The sequence below is a fragment of the Neomonachus schauinslandi genome, chromosome 9, assembly GCF_002201575.2.
Source record: "Neomonachus schauinslandi chromosome 9, ASM220157v2, whole genome shotgun sequence".
NCBI classification, from domain to species: Eukaryota; Metazoa; Chordata; class Mammalia; order Carnivora; family Phocidae; genus Neomonachus; species Neomonachus schauinslandi.
The window spans coordinates 126,000,438-126,017,101 of record NC_058411.1 but is presented as its reverse complement, the minus strand read 5'-3'; the positions used below and the strand labels follow the sequence as shown (position 1 = coordinate 126,017,101).

The 16,664-nt window shown below is 38.3% G+C and overlaps 2 protein-coding genes across 5 annotated transcripts in view; one reads left to right on the top strand and one right to left on the bottom strand.

Annotated features, from left to right (window-relative positions):
• The window catches only part of TTC23 (tetratricopeptide repeat domain 23), a 96,713-nt gene extending 82,366 nt beyond the window's left edge, over positions 1 to 14,347 (bottom strand). Inside the window, exon 1 of the mRNA XM_021680510.1 lies at positions 14,187 to 14,347. The gene's annotated coding sequence lies outside the window, so the exon portion shown is untranslated. The remainder of the gene's footprint in view (positions 1 to 14,186) is intronic.
• A 1,917-nt stretch (positions 14,348 to 16,264) lies between these two features.
• LRRC28 (leucine rich repeat containing 28) overlaps positions 16,265 to 16,664 on the top strand; it is a 163,840-nt gene continuing 163,440 nt past the window's right edge. For 2 of the 4 annotated variants that reach the window (XM_021680509.1, XM_021680507.1), the window contains exon 1: positions 16,270 to 16,357. The gene's annotated coding sequence lies outside the window, so the exon portion shown is untranslated. Of the gene's footprint in view, positions 16,358 to 16,475; positions 16,563 to 16,664 lie in introns of those variants that run through there. The other 2 variants (XM_021680508.1, XM_044917773.1) reach the window with 2 other exon arrangements.

Here is a 16,664-nt window from a genome sequence, read left to right as displayed (position 1 = left end):
TAACTGCCCCATAAGACAAAACTCAAGGATGTATAGGAATACAAAAATAGCGAGCATGCAACAAGGTAAAATTCACAAAGTCCGACATCCAATCAAAGATTACAAGGCATGCAAAGGGACAGGAAAACATGGGCCATAATGAGAATGATAATCAATGACTCAAAACCCAGAATTGACACAGATATTAAATTAGGAGAAAAGAGTATTAAAGTTGTTATTATAATTGCATTCCATATGCTTCAACAGTTAAGTAGAGACAGAAGATATAAAAAAGGCCCAAATTGAACTTCTAGATATGAAAAGTATATGTGAGATGAAAAATACACTAGATGGGATTAATGACAGATTAGATATTACAGATGAAAAGATGACTGAACTTGTAGACATAGCAACAGAAACCATCTAAAAAAGATCACGAGGGGTGCCTGGGTGGCTCAGTCGTTAAGGGTCTGCCTTAGGCTCAGGTCATGATCCCAGGGTTCTGGGATCGAGCCCCGCATCAGGCTCCCTGCTCAGCGGGAGGCCTGCTTCTCCCTCTCCCACTCCCCCTGCTTGTATTCCCTCTCTCACTGTGTCTCTCTCTGTCAAATAAACAAATAAAATCTTAAATAAAAAATAAAAAATAAAAAAGATCACGAGCTGTGAAACAACTTCAAATTGCCTAATATATATGTAATTTGAGTCTCTATAGGAAAGCAGATTGTAGCAGGGACAGAAAAAATATTTGAAGAAATAACAGCCCCAAATTTTCCAAATTTGAGTAAAAGTAAAGAGCTAGAGACCCAAGAAGTTCAAGAACACTAAACACAAGAAACAGAGAAAACTACACCAAGACACATCATAAACAAACTGCTCAAAACCAAGGTAAAGAGCAAATCTTAAATGTAGGGGGAAAAACATATTAGTATGAAAAAATAAAGATATAGATGACAGCAGATTTCTTGGAGGAAAAAAGCACATGAGAAGGGAGTAAAACAACATACTTAAAGTATGGAAAGAAAAAATTGTCAAGCTAAAATTCTGCACCAGTGAAATTATTTTTCAAAACCAAAAACTGTAAGAATTAATCATCACAGATTTGACTCTAATATTCTCCACAAATTATTAAAGGAAGTCTTTCAGAAGGAAGGAACATGATAGCAAATGGAAATCTAGATCTATACAAAGGAATGAAGACAATGGGAATGATACTTACATGGGCAAATATGTAAGACTTTTCATGTTACTTAAATCTCTTTAAAAGATAATTAACTCTTTTTAACAAAAAAATAATATACTGTGGGGCTTATAACATATGTATAAGTGAAATGTAGAACAGTAGCATAAAGGCTAGGAAGGAAGGAATGGAATTGTGAAGTTCTTACACTGTATGTGGAGTGGTTTAATATTAATTGAAGGTAGACTTAGTCAAAGATGTATAGTATAAACCCTAAGTAACCATTAAAATAACCAAAGAATTATAGGTAATAAGCCAACAAAGGAGATAAAAGGACTCATAAAAACAATCCAGTAGAAACTCGAAAAAACTGGGGAAAGGGAACAAAGAACATATGGGACAAATAGAAAATAAATAGCAGATGACAGACTTAAATCTAACTATATCAGCAATCACATTAAATGTAAATGGTCTAAACACCCCACTTAAGAAACAGACATTGCCAGATTGGATAAAAATGCAAAACCCAAGAAAGACAATTAGATTAAAGGTAAAATGATGGAAAACTATATACTAAAATTAATCAAAAGCAAAGTTGGATTGTCTCTATTAATATCAAAGTAAATTGTACAGCAAAGAATATTATCAGAAAAAAGGTCATTTATAATTATAAAAGGTCAATTAGTCAAGAAGATATAATCATTCTAAGTGTTTATACACTTAATAACAGTTTTGCAATACAGGACCCCAAACTGATGGAATTGTGAGGAGAAATAGATAAATCCTCAATTACAAGTCTGAGATTTAAATACCTTGCTCTTAATAGTTGATACACCAAATAGGCAAAAAATCAGTTAAGGATACATAAGACTTGAACTACATCATCAACCAACTTGATTTGACATTTACTAGAACACTCTACTCAAGGAGAGTAGAATAACATTCTTTTCAAGTGCACATGGACATTAACTAAGACAGGTTCTATTCTGGGTCACAAAACAAGTTTTAGTAAATTTATAAAGATTTAAGACACACAAAATATATTATATGACTACAAAGGAATTAAATTTTAAATCAATAACAGAAAGATACCTGGAAAACGCTCAAATATTTGGAAATTAAACAACACACTTCTAAAAAAAAAAAAACACAAAACCCAACCATGGTTCAAAGAGGAAATCAAAAAAGAAATTTGAAAGTAGTTTTAACTGAATGAATATAAACACAACACATAAGAATTTGAGAATGCCACTAAAGCAGTCCTTATGGAGAATTTTATGACATTAAATGCCTATATAAGTAGAAAGTTCTCAAGTTCATGACCTTAGCTTTTACCTTCAGCAACTAGAAAAAAAGAGCAAATTAAATTCTAGGTAAACAGAAGAAAAAAATTAATAAAATAATAAAGCTCACCTCACAAATCAATGAAATAAACATAGAAAAACAATAGAGAAAAAGCAATAAAACCAAAATTTGATTTGCCCCTCTCCCCATGTAGATCCTTCAAACTCCAATTCTATTATTTACTACAGATAAGTTATTTCAAATTTCACCTTATTATCATTCATTCATCAAATATTTATTGAATTCTTACTATAAGCAATGCACTATGTGGAAAACAGTAATTCCTAGAAATGTAAAATCTAGCAGGAAAAAAGATCAGGTACACAACTACCATGATACTGATACTGAGTGGTAAAAAATGCTGGAAGAGCGGAATGTGGTAAGACTTCAGAAATAGGAACCATTACTGTTGTGGGAAATCAGGTTGCTTGGTTGAAAAGATTTTGAGAACAAGGACAGAGAGGAGAAAGCACCCCAAGCAGAGTGAATAATTACCAAGGGCTTAGAAGCGCAAGGTGAAATGGGTATATAGCTATCTGTGGGTGGTTCAGTTTGGTTGGTATGTGTCGGGGGTTGGGGACATGGATATAGAACAGCATATTTCAAACCAACCTCTCTAGTACACTAGACCTAGGAGACATTAATGCACCATCTTTAAGAGAGGGTTATTGACAATGATGATCAAGTAAGCTGGTAAACACAAACATTGTTTCTCCAAAAGTACGGTTCATGTACCATAAACATGGACAAGTTTTATTACCTCAAGTTTTCTCAAAGGCTTTAATGTCGTATAATTCCTTGTGCATATACCTCCGAGGGATATAGTATGCAATGCTTTCCCTAACTTTTTGGACCATGAAATCCTTTTCTGGGACACTCATTAAATCTTATGTAGCTGGTACTTTTTGAGCACTGTTTGGGAAGCCAGGAGATAGAGGAAAACTAGAAGGCTGGAGCGAGGTTTAGAAGACATTGATTTTAGGCTAAGAATTTGATTGACTTTATTTGGCAGGTGGTGATGAGCCCCTGAAGGTTTTATCAAGAAAGAGAAATGAAAATACTGAGACTGATCTGTTAATTAGTAGACAAATATAATGGAAACTAGGGGGGCAAAGTGGCCACTGATTTTCAAACTTTAGATAGTCTCCTACCACCTTGATGACTGTTAGCATATCTGTGTTCTGCCTACAATATTAACTTTTTCTTTAAGACTACAACTTTTTAAAAACCTAATACTTACTTCAGCTTCACCCTAATAAATAATCAGTGATATTATGGGTTTGATGTCATATTTTCTCCAATACACATTAAAATAAAAACAGAAGTATTAATATTTTAAAAGTTGGTCTGTGGGGGCGCCTGGGTGGCTCAGTCGTTAAGCGTCTGCCTTCGGCTCAGGTCATGATCCCAGAGTCCTGGGATCGAGCCCCACATCGAGCTCCCTGCTCGGCGGGAGGCCTGCTTCTGCCTCTCCCACTCCCCCTGCTTGTGTTCCCTCTCTCGCTGTGTCTCTCTCTGTCAAATAAATAAAATCTTTAAAAAAAAAAAAAAAGTTGGTCTGTGTTCCACCTAATATCACATTAGGCATCACCAATTGTAAACACTGCATACCTTGGGAAATTCTAAATTTGAGCAATGTCCGTTGTCCATTTTTAACCATGATCCACCATCTAGAGAGATTTTATCAGGTTTTACTTTCTATAGTTTATATTCTGACAAAGTAGGCATTTTCCCTAAAAATAAAATTAGAATATTCTATATGCTTCTTAAAACTTCTCCCTAGAAATTCTGGGACCCTCTTCAATAAGTGGGTATGGTCCTGCAGCCACCCCTTACCACCAGTCAAATGAATCACTGAATATTGCACAGAATGAATTCAGGTGCACAGTAGAAGTGAGAAAGGAAGTGAAGGGAAGGATAAGAAGAATTACTGAAAGAAATAATTACAACTTGAGAGCTGCTTGGATGTAAAAATTAAAGAAGGGAGATAGTCAACACTGACTCTGACATTTTCATCCAGGAACTCTAGATAGGCATCAGCACACTACAGCATGGGCCAAGTGCTTCCCGCTGTTTGTTTTTATAAATAAAGCTTTCTTGGAACACAACACAATAATTTACATATTATCTATGGCCACTTTTGTACTACAACGGCGGAGGTGAGTATTTGTGACAGAAACCTTATCGCTCTCAAAGCCTAAATTGTTTACTGTCTGGCCCTTTACAGAAAAAGTTTACTGATCCCTAAGACAATCAGTGATGCCATGGACAGGAGTAGTGAGTAAAGCGGAATGGTCATTTTGATAAGACAATCAATTTGGTTTCCCAGGTCGAATTTGAGGCTGTGGGAGAAAATTTATATAAGAATGTCCAACTTAGAAGTTAGAAATATATTGGGTCACCCAGCTGGCTCAGTAGAGCATGTGATGCTTGATCTCAGGGTCTTGAGTTCAAGCCCCACACTGGGCATAGGGCTTACTTAAAAAAATTTAAAAAATAAAAAGTTGAAAATATATCACTAGTTCTGAGTGACATCTTTTTAAAGATCATATTTTTTCCTCTCCTTTTTAAAACAATTAGTAACTTATTCCATGCCTACATACAAATAGGATTTGAGATGGCTAGAGGTGAGTGTTGGAGCAGTTAGACGGGACATAGTTACCAAGGTAAAGTGTGGCCACTCCTTAATAATCCAAAATAGAGCTTTACAGTTTAACCAAGAGGGAAGAAAGTGGGAGCTTTTCTTTCCTTCATGAAATAATATAGAATGAAAACATGAAAGAGGGAAGAAACTAGCTGAAGGCCAGGCTGTGAGAAAGTTACAGAGGCCAATCTATCCCAGCAAAACTCATTCCCGGGTAGCCCTTCAAAACGTGAAAGGCTAATCCTTCCATTCAACATCTAAGCTTTGCTTAAACCCCACTGTACAGAGACTCCGTGTTATCTCTGATGCCAAGATGGTGGCTGAGATTTTTTCTAATACGTTCTTGACTTAAGCTTTCTTTCTTTTCTATTCATCCCACTGGTTGATGATTTGATCATTTCAGTTAGTGTTGTGGTCTATAAAAAGAGCAGGAGATTGGGAGGGGGAATCTGTGATTCTAGAAGCTGCGCTGGCCCAACTACTCATGGAATTTGGGCAATACCAACAACTGATATTTATGTAACACTTTATGCTTTCCCATATTTTACCTTCTGTGGCCCTTACCACAGCCATGTGAGGTATGGAGGAAGGTATGATTTATCCCTATTTTATAACTGAGGACAATGAAGCTGACAGAAGCTAAATTACTTGTCCAATGTCACACAGGCAGAATCAGGACCTGGGTCTTCTAATAATTTGGTGGTTTCTCACCACATCATCCTGACTTTCCAATGAAAGTCTTTAGCATTGGGAAGCAAATACTCGTGCTTTGGAAACCTAAGACTGCATTTTAAAGAGTAATCATACGCTTTTATAACCAGGAAATGTGACTTCTTCGACAGATTTAACCACACTTTCTTATCTTTTACTTAGGGGAGGCAGAGATGAAATTTTAGAAGCTACCCAAGTAATATGTTCTGTAATATTTGCTATTCTGGGCCTTGAACCTAGTGCTAAACTTTGAAATTGAGCTGATTTTTCTTTCTTTTTTGGCTTAACTGTAAAAAGTGGTTTGTCTCATGTTGCCTATAATATCAAATCCTTAAAACAGCAATTATAATCCAAGCACTCACAGACTGGATCTAACTTGCACATGCTTTTTTTTTCCTTTTTGGCCAGAGAGTGAAAAAAATTAAGCGATTATTTTAAAATTAGAAGTTTCACAGACCTGGACCTCTGAAACAAATAATATATTATATGTTAAAAAAAAAAAAGAAGAAGAAGAAGAAGAAGAATAGCAGGAGGGGAAAAATGAAGGGGGGAAATCGGAGGGGGAGACGAACCACGAGAGACTATGGAGTCTGAGAAACAAACTGAGGGTTCTAGAGGGGAGGGGGTGGGGGGATGGGTTAGCCTGGTGATGGGTATTAAAGAGGGCATGTATTGAATGGAGCACTGGGTGTTATACACAAACAATGAATCATGGAACACTACATCAAAAACTAATGATGTAATAATGTACGGTGACTAACATAACATAATAAAAAAAAAGTTTCACATATGTGTAAAGATCTAGCTTTTGGGATTTCTGGCTTCCTATGAAAACTCAAAACACCTTCCACACTGGGCCCATGTCATCACCGGCAACACCAGCGAGGGCGGAATGGCAGAAGCCTTGAGGTGTCAGCAGCTACCGTTCCTACCGCTCCTGGACACGAGGCAGCAAAGTAATGGCCATTTGTCATTGCTCCTGTGTTGCTTTTTTTCTCATTGTAAAGAACCATACCTGGTTCTTTACATGGTGAAAGGCTGACATAAAGGGATGTGGTTTTCCCAGCCCCATGCCACTTGCCACTCATTTCCTAAATGTCATCTAACCTAAATTACCATCACTTACATAAAATTGTCAGATACATCACTATTTTATAACCACTAAGAATAGAACAACACCGCTACTACGAGATGACTGGCCATCAAATGTAACATGCATTCCAATTTCAGAGATGTTTAAACACCAAAATGTGCATCTCTGAGCCCATTCAATGAATCATGTTACCTGCCTGGCTTCTGGAAACATTTGAATCCAGGACCTTGCTTTTAATTACGTGTCTGTTTCCACATGTGTTGCATCTTACAGTAACATCTATAGCACAAAGACATACTCCTCGGTTCACTTACTTGGAGCTACATGCTTATCATCAGCCACTTTTCTTTTCTTTGTAATAGCCATAGCTGGGGGTTAAATTTTCATTAGAAATCAGCCCAGGCCCCACACACCACTCTCTCCCTGCCAGCCTTGGGGAGAGCTTCCCAGGCCTCTCAATCAGTGCCCACAACTGCCAGTCAGACATATCCAATCAATTGATGCTATTCCTTCTGCCAGACCTGTCCAGCGGAATGCTGAAGCACATGATCAGCCTCAGATCAGAATGGGAGGAAGAAGTCTGAAGTGGGGTCTCAGTCTTCCATTTCCAAGAGGTGATGTTCAAAAACTTAATAACGGGTATAGCAGGAGGACCAACCAATCTATATAGATGGCAGCTATGCTGGAATTAGGTTCAGAAGGTCCCCTGCTGTTACAGGTGTTAACCATTAGGTGCTGACTTGTTGGGGGGATGTAGGGAGGCTTGAGGGAGGGGCAGGAGCCCCCAGGGCAGTGGCTCCTGGGAAATAACAACCATTGTGACTGTATGACAGTGTACTAGTTAAAAAGCAACTTTGCCCATATGTAAGCTGAGGCATCAAAAAGCCATGAGATGGAAAAACATCCTAGAAGGATACAAAATACCAAAACCGAATTAAAAGGAAATAAAAAAATCTGAATAGAACCGTAACAAGTAAATAATTTAACAATTTAAAATATTTACACAAAGCTAAGCCCAGGCCAAGATGGCTTCAGTAGTAGGGGTGCCTGGGTGGCTCTGTCATTAAGTGTCTGCCTTCGGCTCAGGTCATGATCCCGGGGTCCTGGTATCGGGTCCCACATCAGGCTCCCTGCTCGGTGGGAAGCCTGCTTCTCCCACTTCCCCTGCTTGTGTTCCCTCTCTCTCTGTGTCTCTCTCTGTCAAATAAATAAATAAAATCTTTATTAAAAAAAAAAAGATGGCTTCAGTGATAAATCCTACTAAATTTTTAAAGAAGTAATATGAATCTTTTGCAAACTCTATCTGAAAATAGGGAGGGAATCCCTTCCAACTCATTCTGTGAGGCCAATATTATCCTGATACCAAAGCCAGACAAAGATGTAATAACACAATAAACCAATATCTTTATGATTGTAAACAGAAAAAGTCCTCAACAAAATATTAGAAAACCAAATCAAGCAACATATAAAAAGGATTACACATTACGACCAAGGGGGATTTATCCCACGAATGTAAAGTCGGTTTAACATCTGAAATCACTAATGTAATACACCATATTAACAGAAGAGAGGGCAAAAACTGCATGATCATTTTAATAAACGCAGAAAAAAACATATGGCAAAATCCAACACCTACTCATGATAAAACTTCCTTAACCTGATAAAGGGCTAATAAACTTTAAAAAAACCTAATGCTAACATCACACTTAATGGTGTATGTTTGAATGCTTCTCTTTTAAGAGTGAAAACAAGGCAAGGATGTTTGCTGTCACCACTTGTATTTAAGACTATAATGAATATTCTAGTCAGTGTAATAAAGCAGGAAAAAGAAATAAAAGGCATGCAGATTAGAAAGGAAGAAATAAAATTTTATTATTGGCATGATTTTATATGTAGAAAATTTTAAGAGAGACACCACACACACACACACAAACACAGACCCCAAAACAAAATGAAAACAACAGCAAAATCCTACTAGAATATTAAGCAATTTCAGCAAGGTCACAGGATACAAAATAAACAAAAATTGAATATGTATCAATCTGAAAATGAAATTAGGAAAAAAATTCCATTCACAGTCGCATCAAAAAGAATAAAATACTTAGGAATACATTTCACAAAAGAAGTACAAAACTTTTACACTGAAAATTATATAACATTGCTGAAAGAAATCAAAGGAGACCTGAATGAGATACATTCTACGTTCATGGATTAGAAGCCTTAATATTATTAAGATAGCAATACCCCCCAAGTTGATCTATAGATTTTATATAACCCCTATCAAAATCCCAGCTTCCTTTTTTTTTTTTTTTTTTGCAGAATTAGACCTTAAATGTATATGGAACTGTAAAAGACCTAGAATAGTTAAAACATTCCGAAAAAGAACAAAGCTGGAGGACTCACACTTCCCATTTTTAAAACTTACTACAAAGCTATAGTAATCAAAATAGTGTGGTACTGGCGTAAGGACTAACAAACAGATTAATGGAATAGGATTGAGAGTCCAGAAATAAACCTCTACATTTATAGTCAATTATTTTTTGACAAGAGTACCAGGTAATTCAATGGGGACAGAATAGTCCTTTTAATAAATGATGTTGGAACAACTGGATAGGTGCATGCAAATTAACAAAGTTGGGCCCCTACCTCACACCATATGCAAAAATGAACTCCAACTGGATTAAAGACCTAAAAGTAAGAGCTAAAACTGTAAATCTCTTAGGAAACAAAGGGCTATGTATGAGCTTGGGTTAGACAAAGATTTCTTATGTACAATACCAAAGGCACAACTGATAAAAGAAAAAGATAGATAAGCTGGACTTCATCAAAATTAAAAACTTTTGTTGTTTCAAAAGACACCATCATGAAAGTTAAAACAACTCACAAAATAGGAGAATATATTTGCAAATATTTGTAGATATAGCACATATTTGATAATGGGATTTTAATGTAAAATACGTAACAAACACAATTCAATAAGACAAATAACCCAAGTAAACAATAGGCAAAAGATTTGAAAAGACAATTTACCAAAGATATATGAATGACTAATAAGCTCGAGAAATGTTCAAAATCACTAGTCATTAGGAAAATGAAAATCAAAACTATAATGAGAACTACTTCACACCCACCAGAATGACTGTAAATCAAAGAGACAGACAATAAGAAGCACTGGCAAGGATGTAGCAAAACTGGACCCCTCAAACGCCACTCGTGTAAAGTAAAATTGTACAGTCACTTTAGAATGAGTAATTCCTCACAAAGTCAAACATACATAGAATTACCCATAAATCAGCAATTCCATGCCTAGGTACATACCCAAGAGACTGAAAACACCTGATCACACAAAGACTTGTACATATCTTCATAGAAGCATTTCTTTAAAAAGATTTATTTATTTATTTGAGAGAGTGAGAATGAGAGAGAGAAAGTACATGAGAAGGGGGAGGGTTAGAGGGAGAAGCAGGCTCCTCGCTGAGCAGGTAGCCCGATGCGGGACTCGATCCAGGGACTCCAGGATCATGACCTGAGCTGAAGGCAGTCGCTTAACCAACTGAGCCACCCAGGCGCCCCGAAGCATTATTTATAATAGCTAAAAACTGAAAGCAATCCAAATGTCCATCAACCGGTGAATGGATAAACAAAATGTGGTATATTGTACGTACGGCACAATGTTATTTGGCAGTGAAAAGGAACGTACTGATACAAGCCACAACATGGATAAACTTTAAAAACTTTATGCTATGTGAAAGCCAGATGCAAAGACCACATATTGTATGATGCCATTTACATTAAATGTCCAGAAAAGGCAAACCTATAGAAACAAAGTTTAATAGTGATTGCCCGGGCCTGGGTAGGAATAGGGAGTGCCTGCAAATGGGCACAAAGAATCTTTTTAGAGTGATGCAAATTTTCTAAAATTCGAATGTGGTAATACTTGCCCAACTTTGTAAATTTTCTAAAAAATCATTGAGTTGTAGCCTTAAAATGAGTGAATTTTATGGTATGTAAATAACACCTCACTAAAGCTATTAAAAATAGCTATGAAACCACAATGCAGTTTTATGTGTAATTCTGGCTTTTAAATATCTATGACTATAAGACTTTTTATTTATTTATTTATTATTTATTTTATTATTTTTCTTAAAGATTTTATTTATTCATTTGAGAGAGTGAGAGAGAGAGAGAGAGAAAGAATGAGTACGGGAGGGGCAGAGGGAGAAGGAGAAGCGACAACCTGCTGAGCAGGGAGCCCCACAAAGGCCTCCACCCCACGACCCATGAGATCATGACCTGAGCCAAAGGCAGGCGCTTAACTGAATGAACCACCCAGGTGCCCCTATAAGATTTTTCTAAGTTAGGTCAGCCCCAATTCCCAAAGATAATGTGGCTGGGCCTCCCAAATCTTGAAAACCAATCCTAAATTAATATTATGGTTCTATGAATAAATAGATCAAATGCATTAGTGCCTGGCACCTATTGGGCCTCAATAAATGTTTACTGGATGAACAGTTAAACAATCTTCCTGGTGTGATTTTTCTCTCCAAATACCTCATACACCTGATACCTGAAACTCAGTTACTTAGGACAATTTTTTTTTAAACTAAAGGAAACTTAAATAAATGCAATGTCCCCAGAGGAAAACCTGCTAACAGTGGGGTGGGCAGGATTTGATGGGCTAAAATGAGGTAACATATTAACTCCTTCATGCTACTGACTCACTTGGTTTAGGAGTAGGGCTTGGGGAGTGGGAATGTGTGATTCACAGAGTGACTCAGAGATCCAAGCTGACCAAGCTTTAACAAACAGGAGTCACGGCAGACCAAGAGATTGGAAATCTGTGGATGATCTTTTCACCACCATTGGCCAGAAGTGACACAGGCCACCTGTGCTAACATTTCTTTTTTTTCTCTGCACTGCAGAGGGCTAGGATATACAGGGGAATAAAGAGATATTTGAGTAGATTTGATGAGCATTGCAGCCTACCACATCAGTCATCTGCAGCAGGGGACCCTGTCTCAGAGTTATTTGCCAGAACCAAAGATTCCTCCTTCTGGGTCCACCTAAGTAAGAACCACTGATCAACAACTTAGGATCCTTTGAAGCAAGTTTTGAGTCAGGAGACAAACACCCTGCTTCGTGTCTCTGAAGCACTCTGTTTCTTTGGGGGGGGGGGGGGGGGGGAGCTAATCCTTGATTCACTTTTATTTACTCAACACTAAGGAAAGTATCTGGTACATGGTGGCAACTCACTGAGTGTATGTAATTTCGTTTCATCTCAGAGAAACAGGTCAAGTGAAAGCCTACCGTCCGAGTAAGAACTCCTCCCATCCTCCCACAGTGTTTTTCAATCATAAGGTTGTTTTTTTGCTTTTTTTGTTGTTGTTGTTGAAATTCCTTCAATTCAGTTAGATAGAACCAAGAAACACACTTAAATCCTGAGGCAAAAGGAGCAAGGACGGATCCAAGGTAAATAAATAACAATCATGGTTACTGTTAACTGCACCACCACTACCACCACAGTTAGTAAAATTTGTATTTGTACCACTAAACAAAAAAATAAGCTCAATGCTTTAGAAGAATACAAGGCAATGCCTTAACATTTGTTAGTCCACCATGGGAAAGTGAAGTTACTTGGATAAAATCTCTTATGAGTCTGCGACCAATCTGTACTTCATTATTTACAGTATTTAATCTTTTAATTTCCAGTCTCTGTTCTTGGAACCACCTTAATTTACATTATCAGTTTAATCTTTTCCCATTACTACTTTCATTAGGTCTCACTCCTGCTGAAAACCCAGGACCAAACCCTTTAATTCTGGCAATTTTGACTCTTCATGTAACTTCTTACGTCCTTTTTGCCTTAAAAAACAACAACAACAAACCAAGGGCCCAAATGAAGCCTGTGCTGCAGTCTGAGCCAATTATTTTTTAAGCTTGCACATATTTGCTAACAACTCATCCACTACCTGGGATGCCACTTACCTTCTTTTTGATCTACTGAAATTTTGCCTATTGCTCAGGACTGAATTGGTCGTAAGCTCACTGTGAAGCTCGCCCTGAATAGTTCAGCTCACACTGATCTACACTCTTGAAGCACCTGTGGTCTACAATAGGCATCTATGCATCAAGAACTGTCCAGAAGGGGCGCCTGGGGGCTTAGTCGGTTAAGCAACTGCCTTCGGCTCAAGTCGTGATCCTGGAGTCCATGGATGGAGTCCCACGTTGGGCTCCCTGTTGGGTGGGGAGCCTGCTTCTCCCTCTGGCCGTCCCCCCTCTCATCCTCTCTCTCTCAAATAAATACTTAAAAAAAAAAAAAAAACTGTCCAGAAGTTTTGACTTAAATGTTTTGAGCCTCATTTTCCCAGCTAGAGTATGAGCTTGAGGGACTTAATTTTATTATTTTATATCCCCATATAACAGAAGTCATTCAAGAAATATTTATTGCATACCTACTATAAGTTATGCCCTGTAGAGATATAGATGTGCCACTAAGATTATTTGTTAGTTGAATTAATACCTGAAGAATCTTTAAGATGCTGTATTTTGGAATTTTATATTGGGCCAAGTCCTAAAAAAGTATTATGTTGCTATTTCAAATATAAGTTATTCTTGTTTATCAGTATTTTCCTGAACTTTCATGTTTTAGTTTTAATGAAAATCTCATTTTGAAAATATAAATGTTGGATTTCTTTTTTGAGAATTTATCCTTATGTTAATTACCTACTGATTCTGCTTCATATAACAATATTATGTTTTCCTTGGTCATTAGATTTGTCTCTGAATTTCCTAATCTACAAATACACAAAATTTGGATCCAAAGCTGATTCTAATGTTCTTTTCTACCTTCTGATAGATGAATTGTCTATTATGCTAGGTATAATATACAAAAAATACCCATTTTACTTAAAAATTATAATAATATTACTAAGTGTCCCTTTAAATTCGTATTAATGCAACAACAACAAACCACGGCTTTTTAGGGTATATAATAATCTATAATTATTCTTATTACCTTGTTCCCTTTACCATTCAAAAATCCACTGATTATTTGGAAATAACATTCTTCCAACCTCACCCTAAAAACACTTTTTGAAAACTCCTCTTCCTGCCACTCTTAGATTGTGCCTGTATGTTAAATTCTCCTTTGACGCTTATTTCTTCAAAACTATCGAAAAACGGGAAAAGTTTCTTTAACTCTCAAATCTCTGTGTCGTAAAATCCTTTGTTAGATTTACCCCATACGCAGGAGAGGTTCTCCGTTTCCTTTTCCAGCGAATTACACAGTTGTCTCGGCAGCCTGATTTGCCAGTTTGGTTCCCGCTGTATCAGTTTGTGATTCTTTGTACAAATTAATAACCATGAAAAAGTCTAAAGCAGGGCAGTTCCAGAGTAAATTGTAGCAGTCTTTTCCCGTAAAGCAATCTGGTACTTCGCAAAACTCCAGGCGAAGAATGAATGATAGAGCATGCACCAATAGGGAGTGGAGAACAGTATTTTGTCGAAGTTTGCAACCCAATCCTGGGGAGCCAGAGGTGGGAATTTTAAAATGGGGTTGGTTTTTTTCTTGGAATTTTCTTAAAGTGGTATCGCTGCCTGTTGATGTTAAAGTTTGTCAAAGACTGCAAAATCGCTAGCTTAAAGAATTTTGAGTGACTGTTTTGAGTGAAGCAAGATGTGAAAACAGACACACATTCAAATGGCCATTCTGACACATAGAATCACGTGGCTATTTTTGTGTCAGTTTCAGGGGTGTAGAAGTCATTGTAAGATGATTCATTTTTTATGATCAAACATCAGATGTTAAATTAATGCGTTAAAATATTTCATGTTTTTAAGAAATGAAAACTACGTGGCTAACAGTGATTGCTTTAAAATTTTGTCATTCTATTGTTAATCATTTGGGGGTCATTTTCCAATATTAGGAGCAAGTTTTATCATTTGGGTCGTCCTTAACACCCTATTTTTGTTTTTACACAAACTGTAGGTTTCCTCATTATAAGCCTAGCAAAAAGTTCTTAAGTACTACAAATTCTTAGGTATTTAGAAATGTGTATCAAAGTTCTTAGAGCTACATGACATTCCCCATGCCATATACTTCAGTAACTTCTGAAGACCAGGTTTAATAAATAGGAAATTAGTATTTCATTATAACTCGTATCTTGTTCTGGAGTAGGTGTTATTCTTATTTAGTATAACTCTGCTTTTTAGATTATTCATCTCTAACAGTAATTAAATAAACCAACGGGAAACTAATTATAAAGTCAAGGTTGCTTGACAATGCATCACTAATAAATTAACAGCAAGCTTTTCAAAGAACAATGACAGCAGTTTCATGAGAGGAAGTTTAAAAAACTCTTCATCTCAGGAAGTTGCCATATTAACAAAATATTTAAAAAATAAAATTGTTTTTAAAATGTTCCCTAACAATGTTTGGAATTCTTTTCTTTTTACCAGTATAAAGCTCTCTTCCTTTGATGTCTCCTTCCGCTGACATAGGAATTTTCGTCTTAAAGAAATATTTATTGACGGCCTACTCAGTCACGCTAGGAACTGAGGTAATATTTAACTTACTAAGCTGTTATTGCCCTTTTAAGCGATCGTTTCTCACAATAGACCTCAGGTATTTCAAGAGTAGAGACTAGATTACCCGCCTCATCTTTGGAACAAACCTGTCAGCGCGCACAGTGAGTCCTTAAATCCTATGCTTAGGCTCACCACCTGATACTAACCTTGGCCATATGACATAAACCCACCAGACCTCAGCTTTTCACTCTTTAAACGAGTATAATAATAGTACCTGTGTCATGAGATTGCTGTGAGGATTTAGTGAGAATATGCACAGCTCTTAGAACGCTGCATGGTACACAATAAGCGCTCGGGTGTTATTATTGTTGTGGTGACTCCCCAACATGTACAATGAATGAGAGCGGGAGTGCCTGAATGAACGTATGAATGAAAGAACACATCAGTTATTGGCCATTCCCGAGGTTGGAGCAGGCTAAATAGCCCCCTCAAAGAGCAAAGCAAAAGACTGCGATCAATAGAGCAAAACTCCAGCCGCAACCGGAAGCCAATGTTGAGCGGGGGGCGGGGCCAGTCTGGAGGAAGCCGCGCTCTTGGCCAATAGGCACATCGCTTGGAAAACGAACTTCTCGTCCGTGCAGTTTTGAAACCGCGAGAACAGGCACGACTTATCGCGATGCTCCATCTTTCTCTCCGCCGCTCCCTCTGCCCCCACTCTCCATCGTGCGGGTTCCGCCCCATCCCGCCCCGCCCCGCCCCGCCCCGCCCCGCCCCTCGCCGTCCGCGCCTCGCCCCGCCCCCCCGGCTCCCGCCCCTCCCGCAGACCCTCGGCTTGCAGTCCAGCGCCGCCTGCGCCCGAAGTGCTGGCTCCGCCGGCGCCGAGGTGAGTGCGGCCGCCTGTCGCGTCGGGTGGCTCGCGTGGCTAAGGGCCCCCCCCCTGGCCCGGCCCCTGGCCAGCACGCCGGGTCCGGCAGAAACGTCGGGGCAGCGGCGAGTGGTCCCTGGCCCGAGCGGGCCCGTCCCGGCCTCGGGTCGCCATAGCTGCCGGGCCCTCCCCGCCCTCCGTGGCCCGAGAATCCCGATACCGGGTCTGTGAAATCCCTGCCCCTGGGCTCGCTTCCAAACTGTAACGACCTTAGTGTTTGGTTAACTCGGGCAAAGCGGCAGGTGTTTTGCTTCAGACTTACTGA